At 38.1% G+C, this 16,883-nt stretch overlaps 1 protein-coding gene across 4 annotated transcripts in view; it reads right to left on the bottom strand.

Moving 5' to 3' along the window:
* Positions 1-16,883, bottom strand: part of ZNF277 (zinc finger protein 277) — a 112,679-nt gene that overhangs the window by 20,774 nt on the left and 75,022 nt on the right. The gene's annotated exons all lie outside the window — the stretch shown is intronic.

Genomic DNA, 16,883 nt, shown 5'->3' on the forward strand with positions numbered 1-16,883 from the left:
AGATCGAATCCCACAGGGCTCGAACTCCTGAGCCATGAGATCATGACGTGAGCTGAAATCAAGAGTCGATTAACTGATGCTTAACCAACTAAGCCACCCAGGTGCCCCAAAACTTTTTAAGGTTATGAAGGTCACAGTTTTATGGTGGTAGCAAGTAGACAGATAAAAGCAAGAGAAATAAAAGGGTGAAGGCTGATGTATCAGAACATTTTAATTATTGCTTTTTGAATTTAAGTGAACCTTACATCAAAAATGAAATGGACAGTACAAGTCAAATAAAAGAGGTATCGGAAAAGGAAACTGAACTTTTACAAACATGCATCGTTTGACTGAATACAAAACAAAAAACACATTTTATAACCCTATGTCAACAACACTGTTAGCAGCAAAAACAAAAACCCAGCAAATAAAGCTCTTGATAAAGATCCCTATCACTACTGGTGCATTAAGGCCAATCGTGGACCTTCTCTGCCTGTTCCTGTTTTCAGTGCACAAGACCCATTAGTGCTCATTAAAAGTCACCGTTCTGGCTCGTATTTCTCAAGCTTGTGATGATATAACCCAAATTTGGCTAAAGAAAAATCTTACTCAACTTAATATCTCCTTGGTTTGGCTCAGCACAAGTACAAAAGACTTGTGAGTCTAAACCACAGTGATGCTAAGCTATCTAACATTTACTTTGGCCAAATTTCAGTTTTATCAACTGACCGTGAATGGCAAAACCTCAGTATAAACACTAGAAGTGATAAAAATTGATTCTTCTTAGGAGAGTCTAATTTTCTCTTTGGTATGTTCGAGCCAGCACGGGATAGTCAGGACAGTAAGAAAAATCACTTTAAGGGCAAGTAACTAAACCCAGGCTGTTTTGTTCTGGAGCCCCTCCCTTAGCGTGAGGGCATGGGACTAGTATATCCATACAGTCTACAAGCACAATGAGAGAGACAAAGACTCTGGAGTATTCTTGGTATCCCTGGTCTTGCAGGCCCCATACAACTCCTTTAATTTTTCCCCAGGTTCATTTCTTTAAGAGCTGCCTTTTGTGCACAGAACAAACTCTTTTTAAAACTCCTTTCCAGACATTCCTCCAGAGGCAGCTACTTAAACCATTTGTTGCCCCACCTCTGCTTTTTGTTGATTTCATGTGCATAAGACTTTTCTCATTTTAAAATGATCAAGTCTAGGAAGAGGAGAGAATCCAAAAGAAAAAGAACGAGTCCTCATGTCCATTCTTCCAGTTTATGAAGCTCGTCTAGATTTGATAATATTAAAATGAGAAAAATCTCATGCACATGAAATCAACAGAAAGCAGAGGTCCATAAAGAAAAATAGTTTTTCTTCTTTCTTCCTTCTTCCTTTGTAAAGCTTGGTATCTGATTAGTTGTAGCATATATTTTAACTCACTTTTGGACAAAAAAATATAATATTAACAGACAATCCATACAAAGCTTCACAAAGATGTGTAAATCAAAGCCTACCTGCTTTGTGGTTTCATTTTTCTAAAAAAAAAATCTCATGCTGGGTAGATATTTATTCAGATTTTATTCATGGATTTATAGAATAAAGGGATGAAGAGAATGTAACAGATGTTATGTGTTTGAACTTCTCAAACTTATCTGATGAAATCAGATGAAATTTTCATTACAAAATAGGCTTGGATAAAAACCATAGTTGTAAGAATACAAGATCAGCTTATCTATTAGGCAAAGAGTCATAATAACAAGCTGTATTTTTGTCTAATTGGTTTAAAATGTCAAGAATGGTAGCGAAGAGGTCAGGGCAGAGTGTTTCATCTTTATTCATAAGCTAAAGACAGAGGAAACATTAATGAAACAACAGATATAGCAGATGGCACTCAATAGTCATGGGACTAACATACATACATAGGTAGAAAATGAAAATGTGAGTAAGGCTGAAAGTTACAAAAGTCAGCAATTCAGGAAAAAGCAATTTAGAAAATCTCAATTTAGTTAAGTATTTGTGTACAGGAAAGCAGAAACGAATGCGTAGAATAACAAATCCAATGGAAATAGCATGCATTACCATAAGGAAGTAAAACTAAGGCTAATGTTATTAATTATAGATTATCAAAAACATTCTATAGATACTGATACACTGGATTGACACAGAGTTTCCCATCTGCACAACTGCATGAGTGGCTGTGAGAGAAAACAGCACACTCCAAAGGATCCTCCCCAAGTTAGTCCACAGGCAGAAGCACGGTGGAACCTGTTAGGCATTCTCAGTTGGGGAGATCAGCCCAGCTCTTCCAATAGAGGACACAAAAAACATCCCTACTAAAGTTAGAGTGGTGGCCCAAAGCCTCCAAAGAAAGGCAGCAGTATCTTCTAGTCCTACTGCTTTCTATTTCCAGAACCATGGATTATCTCTGAGGTCTTGGGGATTATTTCATTTACACCTCCACCTTGGTCCAGTAAGTATTTCAGGCTGCTATGAAACAATGGAGCATAAAAATGAGAGTAAAATAAGGATAAAATAGGGTAGGGTGGGCATGTAAATTGAAGATTAAAAAATAAAAAGAAGAAATATGTATGTACAAATATGCACATACACAAACTAATTCAAACCTAAAGGTAGATCCCAAATTTGGCTATCAGCTTTAGTAGAAAGGGTAAACAGATCAGAAGGTGGGGGGGGGGGGGGGGGAGTTGTGCAACAGAGTTTGGCTTTGTCCCCTATTCTTGGGAGGTAATGTCTAATCCCCTGGCATTTCTTGAGTGATTCATGTCCTTGTTATTCGGGGTGAGCCTTTAACAGCACCTGATACTTAATGCTAATGAGATAACTCAGGATGGAGGCTGTCATGCCAAAAAGTCCAACCACCTAGTGGGTTAGGGCTTTGAGCCACATGATCTCAGCCTCACCTCAGAAAGAGGGGGAGAACTGGAGGTTGAGTTCAGCTATGTGGTCAACCATTCAGTCAGTCATGCTTAATGAAGTTTCATATGCTAAGTGAAGTTGGTCAGTCAGAGAAAGACAAAAATCATATGACTTCACTCATATGAGGACTTTAAGAGACAAAACAGATGAACATAAGGGAAGGGAAACAAGAATAGTGTGAAAACAGGGAGGGGGACAAAGCAGGAGAGACTCATAAATGTGGAGAGCAAACTGAAGGTTGCTGGGGGGGGGGGGGGTAGTGGGAGGGGGATGGGCTGAATGGGTGGGGGGGGGCATTGAGGAATCTACTCCTAAAGTCATTGCCTCACTGAGTGCTAACTAATTTGGATGTAAATTTTAAAAAATAGAAAATAAAGTTACAACAAACAAAAACCTTTGGACACCAAAGTTTGGTTAAGCTTTCCTAATTAGCAATACTCTGTGTATTGTCGCACACTGATGTGCTAGGAAGGCAAAAGGTCCCTGGAGATAAAGCAACCTTGTGTTTAGGACTTTCCCAGATCTCTTCCTATGTATTTTTCTGTCTGGCTCTGGTTTGTATCTATTTTTATAACAAAATTGTAATCATATGTATAGTGGTTTCCAGAGTTCTGGAAGTTGTGGGGTAGGGGAACCCCTGAATTTGTAAGCAGCTGGACAGGAGTAAAGGTGGCCAGGAGATCCCCCAACTTGCGGCTGCTGTTAAAATAAGGATAGTCTTGGGGCGGGGGGTGTCTGTGCTTTGTGAAGTTTGGCTTAACTCTGGGGAGCTAGAAGTCACTGACAAGGGGTGCCTGGGTGGCTCAGTCGGTTAAGCATCCGACTTCAGCCAGGTCACGATCTCGCGGTCCGTGAGTTCGAGCCCCGCGTCAGGCTCTGGGCTGACGGCTCGGAGCCTGGAGCCTGCTTCCGATTCTGTGTCTCCCTCTCTCTCTGCCCCTCCCCCGTTCATACTCTGTCTCTGTCTCAAAAATAAATAAATGTTAAAAAAAAAAACCCAAAAAACATAAAAAAAAAAAAAAAAAAAAAAAAAAAGAAGAGAAGTCACTGACAATAAGTATACAATGTGATCTAATGGACAATATACTTAGAATAAATAGGCCAGACAACATGGACTATTTCTCATAATGATCCTCAAAACAAGCTCACTCCAAAGCACATTCCAAAGCACATTCCAAACTCAGTGAAGTGCAGAGGGACTGGGGGAGAGTTGTGATGCAATATAGATACCTGCTTCCTCCTGATTGGAGGTTGAAAGTTTAAGTCTATTTAGAAAACTACTGAACTCAAACAATTTCCCCAGAATGTGGTTTTTATAAACATTGGCTGGTAATAATCTTGACTTTGTCTTTCCAGTAAAGCACCCGGAATGTTAACTTTCCTCAACTCTTGCTTGGATGCAGAGCCACAGACCTTAGAAGGTAATCAGGAGATATTTCAGTTGATACCCTCGTAGAAACTGCAGAGTCCTAAACATGGATTGGAGCTTGCGTGACAAGTCATTTAATTCTTTGTCGAAATGACTCGAGAACAGCCACACACTAGGTAAAAATTTCTCTAAAACAATCATTTTTAATTCCCACTCCCACCATCCCAACACTAGCTACTGGCCTCTAAAGTTGTATTCTGTTTATCATGGTCACAGAATTTTTAGCATGGATGAAATTTTAAATAAGGTGTTACCAGTTGCCTTGTCCCGAATGGGTGGGTGGGTGGAGGGTTGTCAGAAAATTACCCAAATAACACCTGGAAATGAGTGACGTAATTTGCTAGCATATCCTCCAAAGACAAACTTCTGGCAAAATGTATACCAAGATAACTAAATACAGGAATTCATTGATGTGCTTATCACTAATAACTTGGTTAAAAGATCAAGATTGGGCACCAAACAAGAATAGATTTTAGAATTTATTTATGACAACTAGTTAGTTGGGTCAGTTGTCTCTTCAAGCTATACCTCATCCAGTAAACAAATACATGCGTGTGTCTCTTTGAACTCTGTGAAAGAAAAGCATCTACTTTAACTAAAAGTGCCACTTAATCACTAAGATATTAATTAAAATAAAGCAGATGGAAAAGGAGGAGTTCTCCTCTGCTATTGTGCTTAATATTAAGAAAGCCACAATGAGAAAATGCTGGAAAATCAAAAAAAGAAAAGAAAAAGAAATCATTCCTCATTTAGAATCCAAAACTTTATATACTTGCACCTGGAATTGTACACTTTATATATATTTTTAAGTTGATTTGTTTATTTTGATAGAAAAGAGAGCATGCACATGAGGGGTAAGGGCAAAGAGAGAGGGAGACAGAAAGAATCCGAAGCAGGCTCTGCACTGTCAGTGTGGGTCTCGAACTCACAAACTGTGAGATTATGACCTGAGCTGAAATCAAGAGTCAGACACTTAACCAACTGGGCCACCCAGGCACCCTAGAATTGTATATTTTAGAAGAGTGAATTGTATTTATGTGAATTATATCTCAATAAAGCTGTTATTTTTTTTTAAAGGAAAAGAAAAAAACCCTGAAGTCACAAGGCAACCAGACAAACTGAATTCCAAAAGGTGATAAACCTGTCTGAGGAGAGGCAGGGGCACACATTATTTCCCCTTTGGCAGAACACAGGAGGAAAAGACAAGTAGAAGAAAACAGCTGAAATTTTATAGAATTTTTAAAGGCTAAGTCCCTGGGAACCCTAGACATAAAAGGGTCCAGCTCTTTTCCACGGGTTTCCTCCAAGTTCTCAGGAGAAAGACTGGGAGAAGGGGGGAAGAAATATGAACAACAGCCCATCGGTGGAGAGCAGGCACAAAACCCCAGTTGCTTCCTGGGGACATTCTTTAGCATTCAAAGCAAAAGCCAGAAGCTGCCAGGGGAAGGACCCAAAGCCTGCATTGCTCCAGAGCAGAGGCTTGCCACTACCAGGGGAGAGGGCAGGAATGCTGAGAAATAAAATCTTGTATCTGAGTTCTTTCTGAGTGTGCAATAGTGCTTTGTGGTATATGAGCTGGATATGAAAACAGGACTAGGAGATCTTACCTGGCAGTGTGTCAAGCAAGTACGACAAAGCATTTTTCTTAGAAAATTCAAGAAAGTTATAAGCATGTGTTAAAAGATTTAAAAATTAAAAAAATAAATATTTAAGATATTTGAAATTTATGGAGATGAAGCTTATCTTCCTAAAAGATGGCGTACGTCCAGCTGCAGCCCGATGGGATGATAGGGAAAGAAGGCTGACAAGGAGACCTGCAGCACTGCCCCTTAGGGTCATTCTGTTCCCTAAGATGCCTGGGGACCAGCAAAGGTCCAGAGTGCATTTATTTTTTTTACTCATATGACGGGATTACAAAAGATCATACAGTCAAGGAAAGAGATGATAACATGAGAATTTAGAGATCTTAGAGGAGTTAAAACCCTGAAAATAATCAATCCTGGAACAGTTTAGAATTTAGATTTTCTTAAGTTTCAGCCGTCAGTACAAGTTCAGGGCAAAAAATGAAACAGTAGACAGTCAACAAAATGGGGGTTTAAAGAAAAGCATTAAATATTAAAAACTGCATCAGTCAGATGCAGAAAAAGGTCTGTACTGTTGATATAAATGAGTCACAAAGTACTTGCTTTCTTTTGAAGTGACTTGGTTACAATACCAGAACCCAGACTGCACACCAAATGGCAAAACCCCTAATACATATGGAACAATGATGAGCCTTTTCTTTTTAAGAGTGTGAACATTTGCAGCTTCTAAGTACAGCACTGGAGATTCTGGGCTGGCATTCCTTTGAGAAACTGACATCAAGACCTGGAGAATGGCACCTCAGCTATCTTTGGTGATTAAAAAAAAAAAAAAAAAAGAAAGAAGGAAAGAAAGAAAGAGACCACGGAAGTTTGTGTTATCTACTTCCTGTTCTCCAATGCCTTCTACCACCAAGAAGTAAATGAACTGAAATTAACATATAGAAGGTTGGTTGGTTGGTTATTTATTTATTCATTCATTTATTTATTTATTTTTGGTGAAAACAGGTGACTTGGACACTCCAGTTGGCTAAAACAAATGCCATTTACTCAGCAAAACATTTCCCAAATGTTAACTAAAGGTTTGATTTTATACTGGGCACTGCAACCTATGACTTCTTTTTGGTTATAATCTGGAATTCACAATCGTTTTAAATTTTTCCTACTCACTGAGAAAAGAGTTTTCGGTAAATTAATCTGTCAATATTAAGTTTTGAGTGTCTACACCATAGCTGATAGCTAAAGCTAATCCTCTACCGACACCAATTTTTCCCAAATCACTTCGGTCATGTGAATTCCAAAAGCATTTCCAAAGCATTCATTCGCCTGCAGTGCCATTCTAGAGGCTCACCTCAGGTATCAGCTTCTCCAAAAACTCTTCCCTTCCTCTTCAGGAAAACCATGAGATTTCGGAGAACAGTATCACAAGCAGAGCAAATAGCAAGTGCAGGTGCAAACAACATGAGATGCTGGACAGAGCTTGGTGTGTCTAAGGGACAGGGATGGAGACATGGCCACTGTGGCTGGAAGCAGTGATCCAAGTGGGTGAGAGAAACAGGCACTAGACCCTTTGGGATCTTGGTAAGGAGTCTTGACTTTTACTCCAAATAAATTTGAAAGTATTGGAAAATTTCAATTTTTAGAGTTACATGAGTTGAATGAGTGAACAGCATATGAACTACTGAAACAGTCTTCCAAATGTTTCAGACTCAGGAAGGATAAAAACTAACATCACCTTCTCTTGTTCTTTCTGCCTTTTCTCATATCTTCTGACAATAAGCAGGGTATTTTCATTTTGATCTCACTCAGTTTTGGTAAACGCTTATTTTTTCTATCACATCCTTTATCTAATATAAAAATTCAGTATAAGGAAATTAAAGTACAAAAATCTCAGTAAACTTCCACTAATTTAAGGATTCGAGAACAAGTTTGATTAACAAAGTAAAATGGAAATGAATACATTTTGTGTAAAGATACTGATGTATAGTTTCAACTACGTTCAGAACAGAATCTGCCTGCAAGTTCCTTAAATATGTTAGAAGCCCTCTGAGTAGGGGTCAAGTAAAAAGCTACTCATTCTCCCCAAAGAATTCCTTTTTAAGTGTCAAAAAAATGCCAGGTAGCTCCAGGAAAGACTAACCTGTCTGCCAGAATCTGATGACTTCAGCACTTCAGCATTCTGAATTTATGTTAGCAATATACACATACAGGATACTTACTATACTTTAACAAAAACACACCTCTGCACATAGAGGCAGGAGTAGCTGTATGAAAGCAAGGACTCTCAATGACACAATACCATTTCTTAAAACAGAACAATAAAATCCACTGTTCTCAGCATTTTATGAGAGCTGAAAGAAAGTTCCCTCTGACAATAATATCAAGGATCTTAATAAATAAATGAGAAAAGATATGTCAAAGACTAAAGCAAGACAGTAAAACATAAAAGCCAGAGAGAAATTTCTTAACTAGTTTATGATATATACTCCCACAAATCCACGAGGTTCGATGTGACTAATATTCCACCTTTTTGAAAGACATCAGCACCTCCTACCCCTTCTGAAACTGCAATGATAACAGCAACAACCATCTGCTTGCTACATAGGATAGAAAGACAGCATTTTTATTCTACTTAGAGTCGTACTGCAGTGTCTTCTGAAAAGAAAGGAAGAGACAGGAGAGATAGAACATCTAGAAGAATTAGCTACTAGAGAAAAAAATTACATAAAGGTAACCGTTACACGGAACAGACCATTACTATGAAAAACAGAAAAGCAGAAGTACAGAAGAAAAAAAATTGCAAGAGTTAAACACATGAGAATTAGAAAAGCCTCATTTCTATTTGTACTACAGATATGAGGGAATCTAGCCTAGGCAAAAAGAGGAAGAATTAAAAAGTGGAAAGGTGGCTATAGAAGACTGCAAAATGCCCACCTCTGACACTAAAAGAGAGAGCTATGGCACGGATCAGCACAATCATAATACTTCCGTCAAAGGAAGTATTTTCTTGGATAAACTCAAGGTCAGGGATACCCCTATGTTTCTCTAAAGATAGGGGAAACTCTGAAAACACACCATCTTCAAGTTTTAAAAGAAAATGTAACAAGCTTAGGCCCAAAGGAGTAAGAAATCTACCACTGATTTAAGATAATAAAGAAATTGGATTTTCTTAAAAAAATCTTAGCAATAGAAACAAAACACTATTATTTATTTACATATGTATTTATATACCATTCTTCCAATTTTATTCATTGTAACAAATGTCAGTTTAGAAAATGTCACTTCTGCTTCCAGAAGTAGGATCACATTGGATAAAGGATCCTGGTACAAGTGGAAAAAGAATGGCGCGTGGGGGTGGGGGTGGGAAATAGTAAAAGTCTGACTTGCTTCTCTTCCTTTTTCAGTCAGTAGATAACTGTGGCCTTGAACATTTCTCCCAGCATCTTTGGCCCTGTATTTTCTATCTAAACAAAAACAATGATATCATCTTACTGGTCTCACAGAGCCAATGTGTATAAAAAGTGCCATGTAAATTTCAAGTTCTGCTGAAGGAGTTCAAAGTGGTAAACTTGAGAATTCAGTGTAGTATAGTTTCAGGCTGAGTTTTCATGTTTCCTGAACGGAAACATTAACTAATCTGAAGGTTAAAATCACTCAATGGTCATTTTTGCTAACTTGATCTATGTTGATTGTTAAGAATGTTACAATTCAGGGGCGCCTGGGTGGCGCAGTCGGTTAAGCGTCCGACTTCAGCCAGGTCACGATCTCGCGGTCCGTGAGTTCGAGCCCCGCGTCAGGCTCTGGGCTGATGGCTCGGAGCCTGGAGCCTGTTTCCGATTCTGTGCCTCCCTCTCTCTCTGCCCCTCCCCCGTTCATGCCCTGTCTCTCTGTCCCAAAAATAAATAAAAAACGTTGAAAAAAAAAATTAAAAAAAAAAAAAAAAAAGAATGTTACAATTCAAAGGGAGATATCACATTATATTTGGGAAACTTATTCTAGATGCAATTAGAGGGCTTGTCCTTTCAAGGGTAGGAATTATGGAAGAAAGGTTTAAATGCAAAATGACTTTTTACTTTGAAGACACTATAGAAAGTAATTTAATACTTTACTAAAAATCTCTAAAATCTATAAAGAAAAATGGCACGAGTAAAAAAAATCTTAGGCGGAGACATAGAATTTAATTTTGTTGTTTTATTGTGAGGGGAAAGTGGAATATATGAAGTAGCATTAAAATTTTTTTTTTTTAATTTTTTTGTAATTGTCATAAAACATTTATAGTTGTCATGAATTACTGCTTAAGTTGACATTTATAATAGTGATTAAAAAAAAGAAACTTCCATGCAGTTAAATGGATATTTCCTCTTATCCTAATTTAATTAAAAGTTACATCTTACTACTGAGACCTATGAATGCCACATCTTCTCCCATAGCCAAATTGAAAAACTAGTGCTTTTTAATGCTAAAGTGTAACCCAGTGATTAAAGATGTCTGCCTTGATACTTTATATCCCTTTTAAAAATCAGGGATATCTGACTCTATGGTTTTATAGAAATATCTCACCAACACTTAAAGATTAAAATTAAGTTAACTCTTTATTTAAAAGTTTTTTTTTTTTTAATGTTTATTTATTTCTGAGAGAGAAAATGAGTGTGAGCAGGGGAGGGGCAGAGAGAAAGGGAGACACAGAATCTGAAGCAGGTTCCAGGCTCTGCACTGTTAGCACAGAGCCAGATGCAGGTCTCGAACTCGTGAACCATGAGATCATGACCTGAGCTGAAGTCGGATGCTTAACCGACTGAGTCAGTCACCCAGGTGCCCCTTAAGTTAAACCTTTATGAATAAGGCTGAGAAGATACAAAGTAAACATGACAGTCCCAACTCTTAAGAAGCATCTATTCCAGTAAGGAAGATAGATTTTTAAACTAGCTATAATTGAAAAGCCAAATAAAATAGTGCATTAAAAGAGCTCAATCGAGATTATTAATTCTGACAGGTGGCACCTGGGAAGCTTTTGTGGCAAATGTGGCATTTAAGCAGTATCTTGAGGGGTATGTTATTTATACAGGTGGACAGGTGGGGCTGGTATTACTAGGTGATGAAGCAGAGTCCTGAAAGTATCTAATACACTTAAGTAAATGTGAGACATGCAGTTTTTCACTAGAGGGCAGGGAATGTGGCCTATTTCACCCACTGCTATAGCAACAACATCCAGAACACTGTCTGCTGCAAGATAAATATTTATTCAATAAATTAATGAACTGACATTGGGTAACTGAAAGGTAAAAGACACTGACATACAGACTTAATCCAGAAAATCTTAAGAATATATAGATAATAGGGGCGCCTGGGTGGCTCAGTCGGTTAAGCGTCCGACTTCAGCTCAGGTCACAATCTTGCGGTCCGCGAGTTCGAGCCCCGCGTCGGGCTCTGGGCTGATGGCTCAGAGCCTGGAGCCAGCTTCCGATTCTGTGTCTCCCTCTCTCTTGGCCCCTCCCCCGTTCATGCTGTGTCTCTCTCTGTCTCAAAAATAAATAAACGTTAAAAAAAAGAATATATAGATAATAAAGACCATTGCAGGTTTTAGCAGAAGAGAATAAAATGATCTGCTATATATTTTACTATTAAAGTTCTGGAGGTAATGCCAGTTGATTGGAGAGGTAAGTCCATTGGGAAGGCGAGATAAAAGGCACGAGGATTACAAAGAAGGGTACGGATATGGGACTCAGAGGTGGAACTGACAGGAATTAAAGATGTTCCTAGAAATTTCCCAATTGAGTGATTAGGAGAATGGTGGTATCATTACATAAGAAAACAGGCAAATCACACACTTCAGTAGAGAAAGAAATAAGTTCAGTTTTAGGCACATTCAACTTAAGGTGTTATTGGAAATCTGTATGGAGAAGTTTAACATAAGGGCAGTTAGAACTGGGGTTCAGAGGCGAGCCAGGATGAAAGCTATAAACGAACTCAATCAAAAGGTATTTATTCTAACTGCCTACTCTACACCAGCACCAGTATTTGAGCTGTTAGTGTAGCGGTAGTAGTTATGAGAGTACACAACCTGGATGAGAGACAAGACCTTGAGAAACTTACATACACCCACTGAAGGGAAAAGAGCATAGAGAGTCACTGGAGGACATTAAGGTAAAATGGTGAGATCAAGGGAACACTTTTAAAGAAGAAACTTAAGAAATGAATGTATACAACCTATTAAACTCTCAAGAATCTTTCCTAATTCTGTAGTTCCCTTCTGAGTACAAATAAAAAAATTCAAAGAAGTGATAAATAGGAATTAAGCCTTTCAAAATGAAAAATAGGAACACATGAAACTCACAAATGTCTCAAGGAACCAGTGGTCTAGAAGAAAATGAAAAAAGAAATATCGCTCTAGCCTTAAATCTGCTATGGTAACATGAAGTGAATCATTTAGACTATATGTCTCTAGCTACTCACACAGAAATAGGAATTAAAAAAAAAATGGAGTTTGGGGAAAAACACCAATATGAACTTAGCAATATATTGAGTACTACTGAAGGATACTTAAATATAAGACATAACTCCTGCCCTCAAAGAAGTTACAAAGTCAATATGAACTCAAATCATGTGAGTATGAACTCAAATCCTATGAACTCAATAAAGAGTTCCAAATGAAAGAGTAAATATCAAAGAATAATCCACATACAAGTTACCATTAATGCAAATCAGGACAGCAAATGCCACACTAGTACTCTAGTTTGAGGGTCCTCCTCATGGACTGGAGTTGAGATGCTACTGATCCTGAGCTGAGTTCACTTAAACACAGCTTAGATTATATACCCATTACCATAAAGCAGCTTGACTAGTTTAAAGTATATTTTCCAGAAGTTAGATTGAAAGTCTGATGAATGAAGAGAAAGTTTGGTAAAATACAATCAATAGCAAATAAGGAAAGACTAAATAAGGAAAAACTGTCAAGCTGTGGCAGAGTCGTTGACTTAACCCTCTGGGTGTATAATTCTATTAGGAGGAGTTCTTGGAGAAGAACAAGGCCATAAACCTCTTCAAGAGTTCCAATACTTGATAACAAAGCACCTTTCAGGAATGGTACACCAATGCATATTCTTAAAATTGGTTGAAAAAGTTCTTGTCCTTGGGGCGCCTGGGTGGCTCAGTCAGTTAAGCATCCGACTTCAGCTTAGGCCATGATCTCTTGGTTTGTGAGTTCGAGCCCTGCATAGGGCTCTGTGCTGACTGCTCACGGCCAAGAGCCTGCTTCAGATCGTCTTCCTCTCTCACTCTGCCCCTCCCCCGCTCCTGCTCTGTCTCTCTCTCTCTCAAGAATAAACATTAAAAAAAAAAGAAAAAAAAAGTTCTTGTTCTTGATGGAATAAAGATGTATTATTGCCTTTAATGAAAGCTGTTCCATTTGATCAGTTGGACTTCATCTGGAAATGCCTATTACTGATGTGTAGAGCTCATACATAAAAGAGAGATATTTTGTCATCAATGCAAACTCCTAAAGGAAGGTCATCTACACCAACCTCATGTTTCCACACTATAGAGCGTAAAGTTGTGATGAAATGACTGACTGCAAATTTAGCCTGTCTTCCTGCTTTCTGGCAAATCTTTTCTTTTTGATCCTTTGGCCATGATTCCCAGTGACAGCCAATTGGAAATCTCTGCTTTCCCTAAACTCCATTGTTAGCCTCAATCCTTTCCCTACCCTGACCTGTCAGACCATGAGCATCCACGATGGAGTAATTCACAGAGTCCAGAATAACAGTAAGACATATGGGAAGTTGAATAAATTACTACTAGACTGTCATGGCACCCCTTACAAAGACATGTATCAGGCACACTTGGCTTAAAGTCCCAGCTCCGCTTCTTGTTCACTATGTCGTCCTGGGCAAATTAGTCTTTCTATGCCACAGTTTCCTCATCAACAGAACAGCATTTAATAGCTACTTCACAGGGTTATTATAAAGGACCTAAGGCAAGGCATGGCATATGGCTGGCACTCAGTCATGGTTAACTTCTTTCCATATCTCCCAGTTGGTCTGCTCTTTGCCAGGATTTATCAGCTTTAAGTGGATTTTTACAGAGCTCCACTTCATTTTCAGAGACAGTGAGGAGACATCGATGGGTCTTTTCTATCACAAAGTAAATGTTCCTGGCACTGAAGGATTTCTACAATTCAATTACGTCACATCTCCTCACAATCCATCCCATACTCCTCCTCCAAAAATCTTTCTACCATAGCCAGATTAGATTTAATCAATTTTCCTGACATCTTGAATATTTAGATCCATAAGCACTTTTCTTCCCATTTCCACAACTCACTAATGATCCAAATCCATTTCATTGTTAAGACACAGTATTATTAGTGTTATTTGTCTACAACATTTATTGAGCACTTTCTATGTGGCAGATACTGTTTGTTCTAAGTGTATTACATGCATTATCTCAGTCTTCACAGCCCAATAAGATATTCTATCATCTCCAGTACTGAGATAAGAACACATATTTGCTTTTCTCTCTAGACTGTATGCTTTTTTATGTCATGAACTGTGCCTTGCACTTAAAAAAAAATTTTTTTTAATGTTTACTTATTTTTGAGAGAGAGAGAGACACAGCATGAATGGGGGAGGGTCAGAGAGAGAGGGAGACGCAGAATCCAAAGTAGGCTCCAGGCTCTGAGCTGTCAGTTATCAGCACAGAGCCTGATGCGGGGCTTAAACCCACGGACCGTGAGATCATGACTTGAGCCAAAGTCAGAAACTCAACCAACTGAGCCACCCAGGTGCCCCTCATTTTTTTCTTTGTATGATCATGTAGGTAAGGGGGAATTCAACAAATATATTCATATGTATGAACTGACTGCAATTTCACATTTTGCTTAAGCTGCTATAACACTTTTATCAAATCTATCACTTTGTCAGTCTATAAAGTTGGTAAAAAGGTGTGCTGTTGTAATTTATAGATTACATTATATATTATTACATTACATTAAATTATATTAATTTATATATATTACATTGTATATAAATTATATATATTTTGTATTTATTTATATTTATATATTTATATATTTATATTTATTTATATTTATATTATATATAAATTATATTAATTTATATATATTACATTACATTAAATTATAATAATTTATATATATAAGAAACATATATTCAGTCTTTGTCCTTGCACATAGCTCCTAAAATCCGAAGTGTTGAGACCTATAAAAAGTGTTTTTTGATATGTTAATGAGGTGACTTTTGGAAAGCACTAACCTAAGGATGAGGAATGGTGGTCAGTGGAGCCAACCATGTGATTACGGGATTGGAATTTTGGAGGGGAGACGGGATGGAGACTGAATTCAATCACCAATGGCCAATGAATTAATCAGACATATCTTAAGTAACAAAGCCTCCATAAAAAACCCAAAGGGACAAGGTTTGGAGAGCTTCCATGTTGATGAACCAGAATGCATCCATGTGCTGTCTTGCCAGGCCTCAAACTCTACAGGGATAGAAGCTCCTTTGCTTGGGACTTCATCCCATGTAGCTTTTCAGCTGGCTACTGATTCATATTCTTTGATATCCTTTGAAATAAACAGGAAATCTAGTGAGTAAACTGATTTCCTAGAGTGAGCTCCTCTAGCAAATTAATCAACTCAAGGCAGCAGTGGTGGGCGGGGGTGGGGGGGAGGGTCATGGAAACCTCTGATTTATATAGTCAGTGGGTCAGAAGCACAGGTAACAACCTGGACTTATGACTGACATCTGAAGTGGAGGGCAGATTTGTGGGACTGAGCCCTTAACCTGTGGAATCCGATACTATCTCTCAGGAGATTGTGTCAGAACTGAGTTGAATTGTAGGACACTCAGCTGGTGTTGGAGAATTGATTAGTGATTTGGGGGAAAAAAAAGCAAAAACAAACACATGTTGAAATTAGTGTCAGAATCTTAAAAGGTCACCTAAATTTTATAGATATAGTATTTCTAGGGACTGTATCTATCTGTAGACATACAGTAAAGATTCTGTGTATGTGGTAATAGTGATGGGTGAAGCAGTAGGGTTTGATACAAAGAAATCTTTGGGGGGGGGGCACCAGGATTATGTCAGTTAGATCAATCTTCATTAAGGCCACTGTGAGCAACAGTGAAAAAATGCAAAGCAATAAAAAATTATGAATAAGCACAAGCAAACAAAATCCATAAAATACGACGGTAAATTCATCCTTGTTTTGTAGATTTCTTAAGACATCACAATAGGGAAAGAAGAAAAACTTAGGGAGTCCTGTTTCTTTACTGGTTTGGTGCTATAGTAAAAGCCTAATTTTTCTTACATATAAATCAACATCTAACAATATCATCTCTCCTTATGTGAGAAATAATCATTTGGGATATTTACAGAATATAATGTGCTTCAGGAGACTTTCCTTTTTTTTTTTTTTAATGTTTATTTATTATTGAGAGATGGAGAGAGAGACAGAGCATGAGCAGGGGAGGGGCAGAGACAGGAAGAGACACAGAATCTGAAGCAGGCTCCAGGCTCTGAGCTGTCAGCACAGAGCCCAAGGCGGGGCTCTAACTCACAAACTCAGATCATGACCTGAGCTGAAGCCAGAAGCTTAACCAACTGAGCCACCCAGGCGCCCCATTCAGGAGACTTTCTTAAATCCTACCGACTGAGCCACCCAGGCACCCCAAGACTTTCTTAAATCCTAGGACTATGGTAGATAGGATTTATTTTATTCTTAGATGTCCTGAGAATTTAGTAGGAACACTGAAATCACAGTTCTGTTTCATAACGTTATCTAGCCCAATCCAAAGACACTGGAACACTTAACAGGTAACTACTAAATGAAGAGCAAGTCACTTTCAAGTAACAGTTGAGACTAAATCACAAATAATGGAAAACTGCATATTTTTAAGCAAAATTATTAACTTAAAAAAAAATGAGCCAATTTCTGTTCAACTTACGAACATAAAATT

This window comes from Neofelis nebulosa, chromosome 4 (assembly GCF_028018385.1).
Source record: "Neofelis nebulosa isolate mNeoNeb1 chromosome 4, mNeoNeb1.pri, whole genome shotgun sequence".
Classification (NCBI taxonomy): Eukaryota; Metazoa; Chordata; class Mammalia; order Carnivora; family Felidae; genus Neofelis; species Neofelis nebulosa.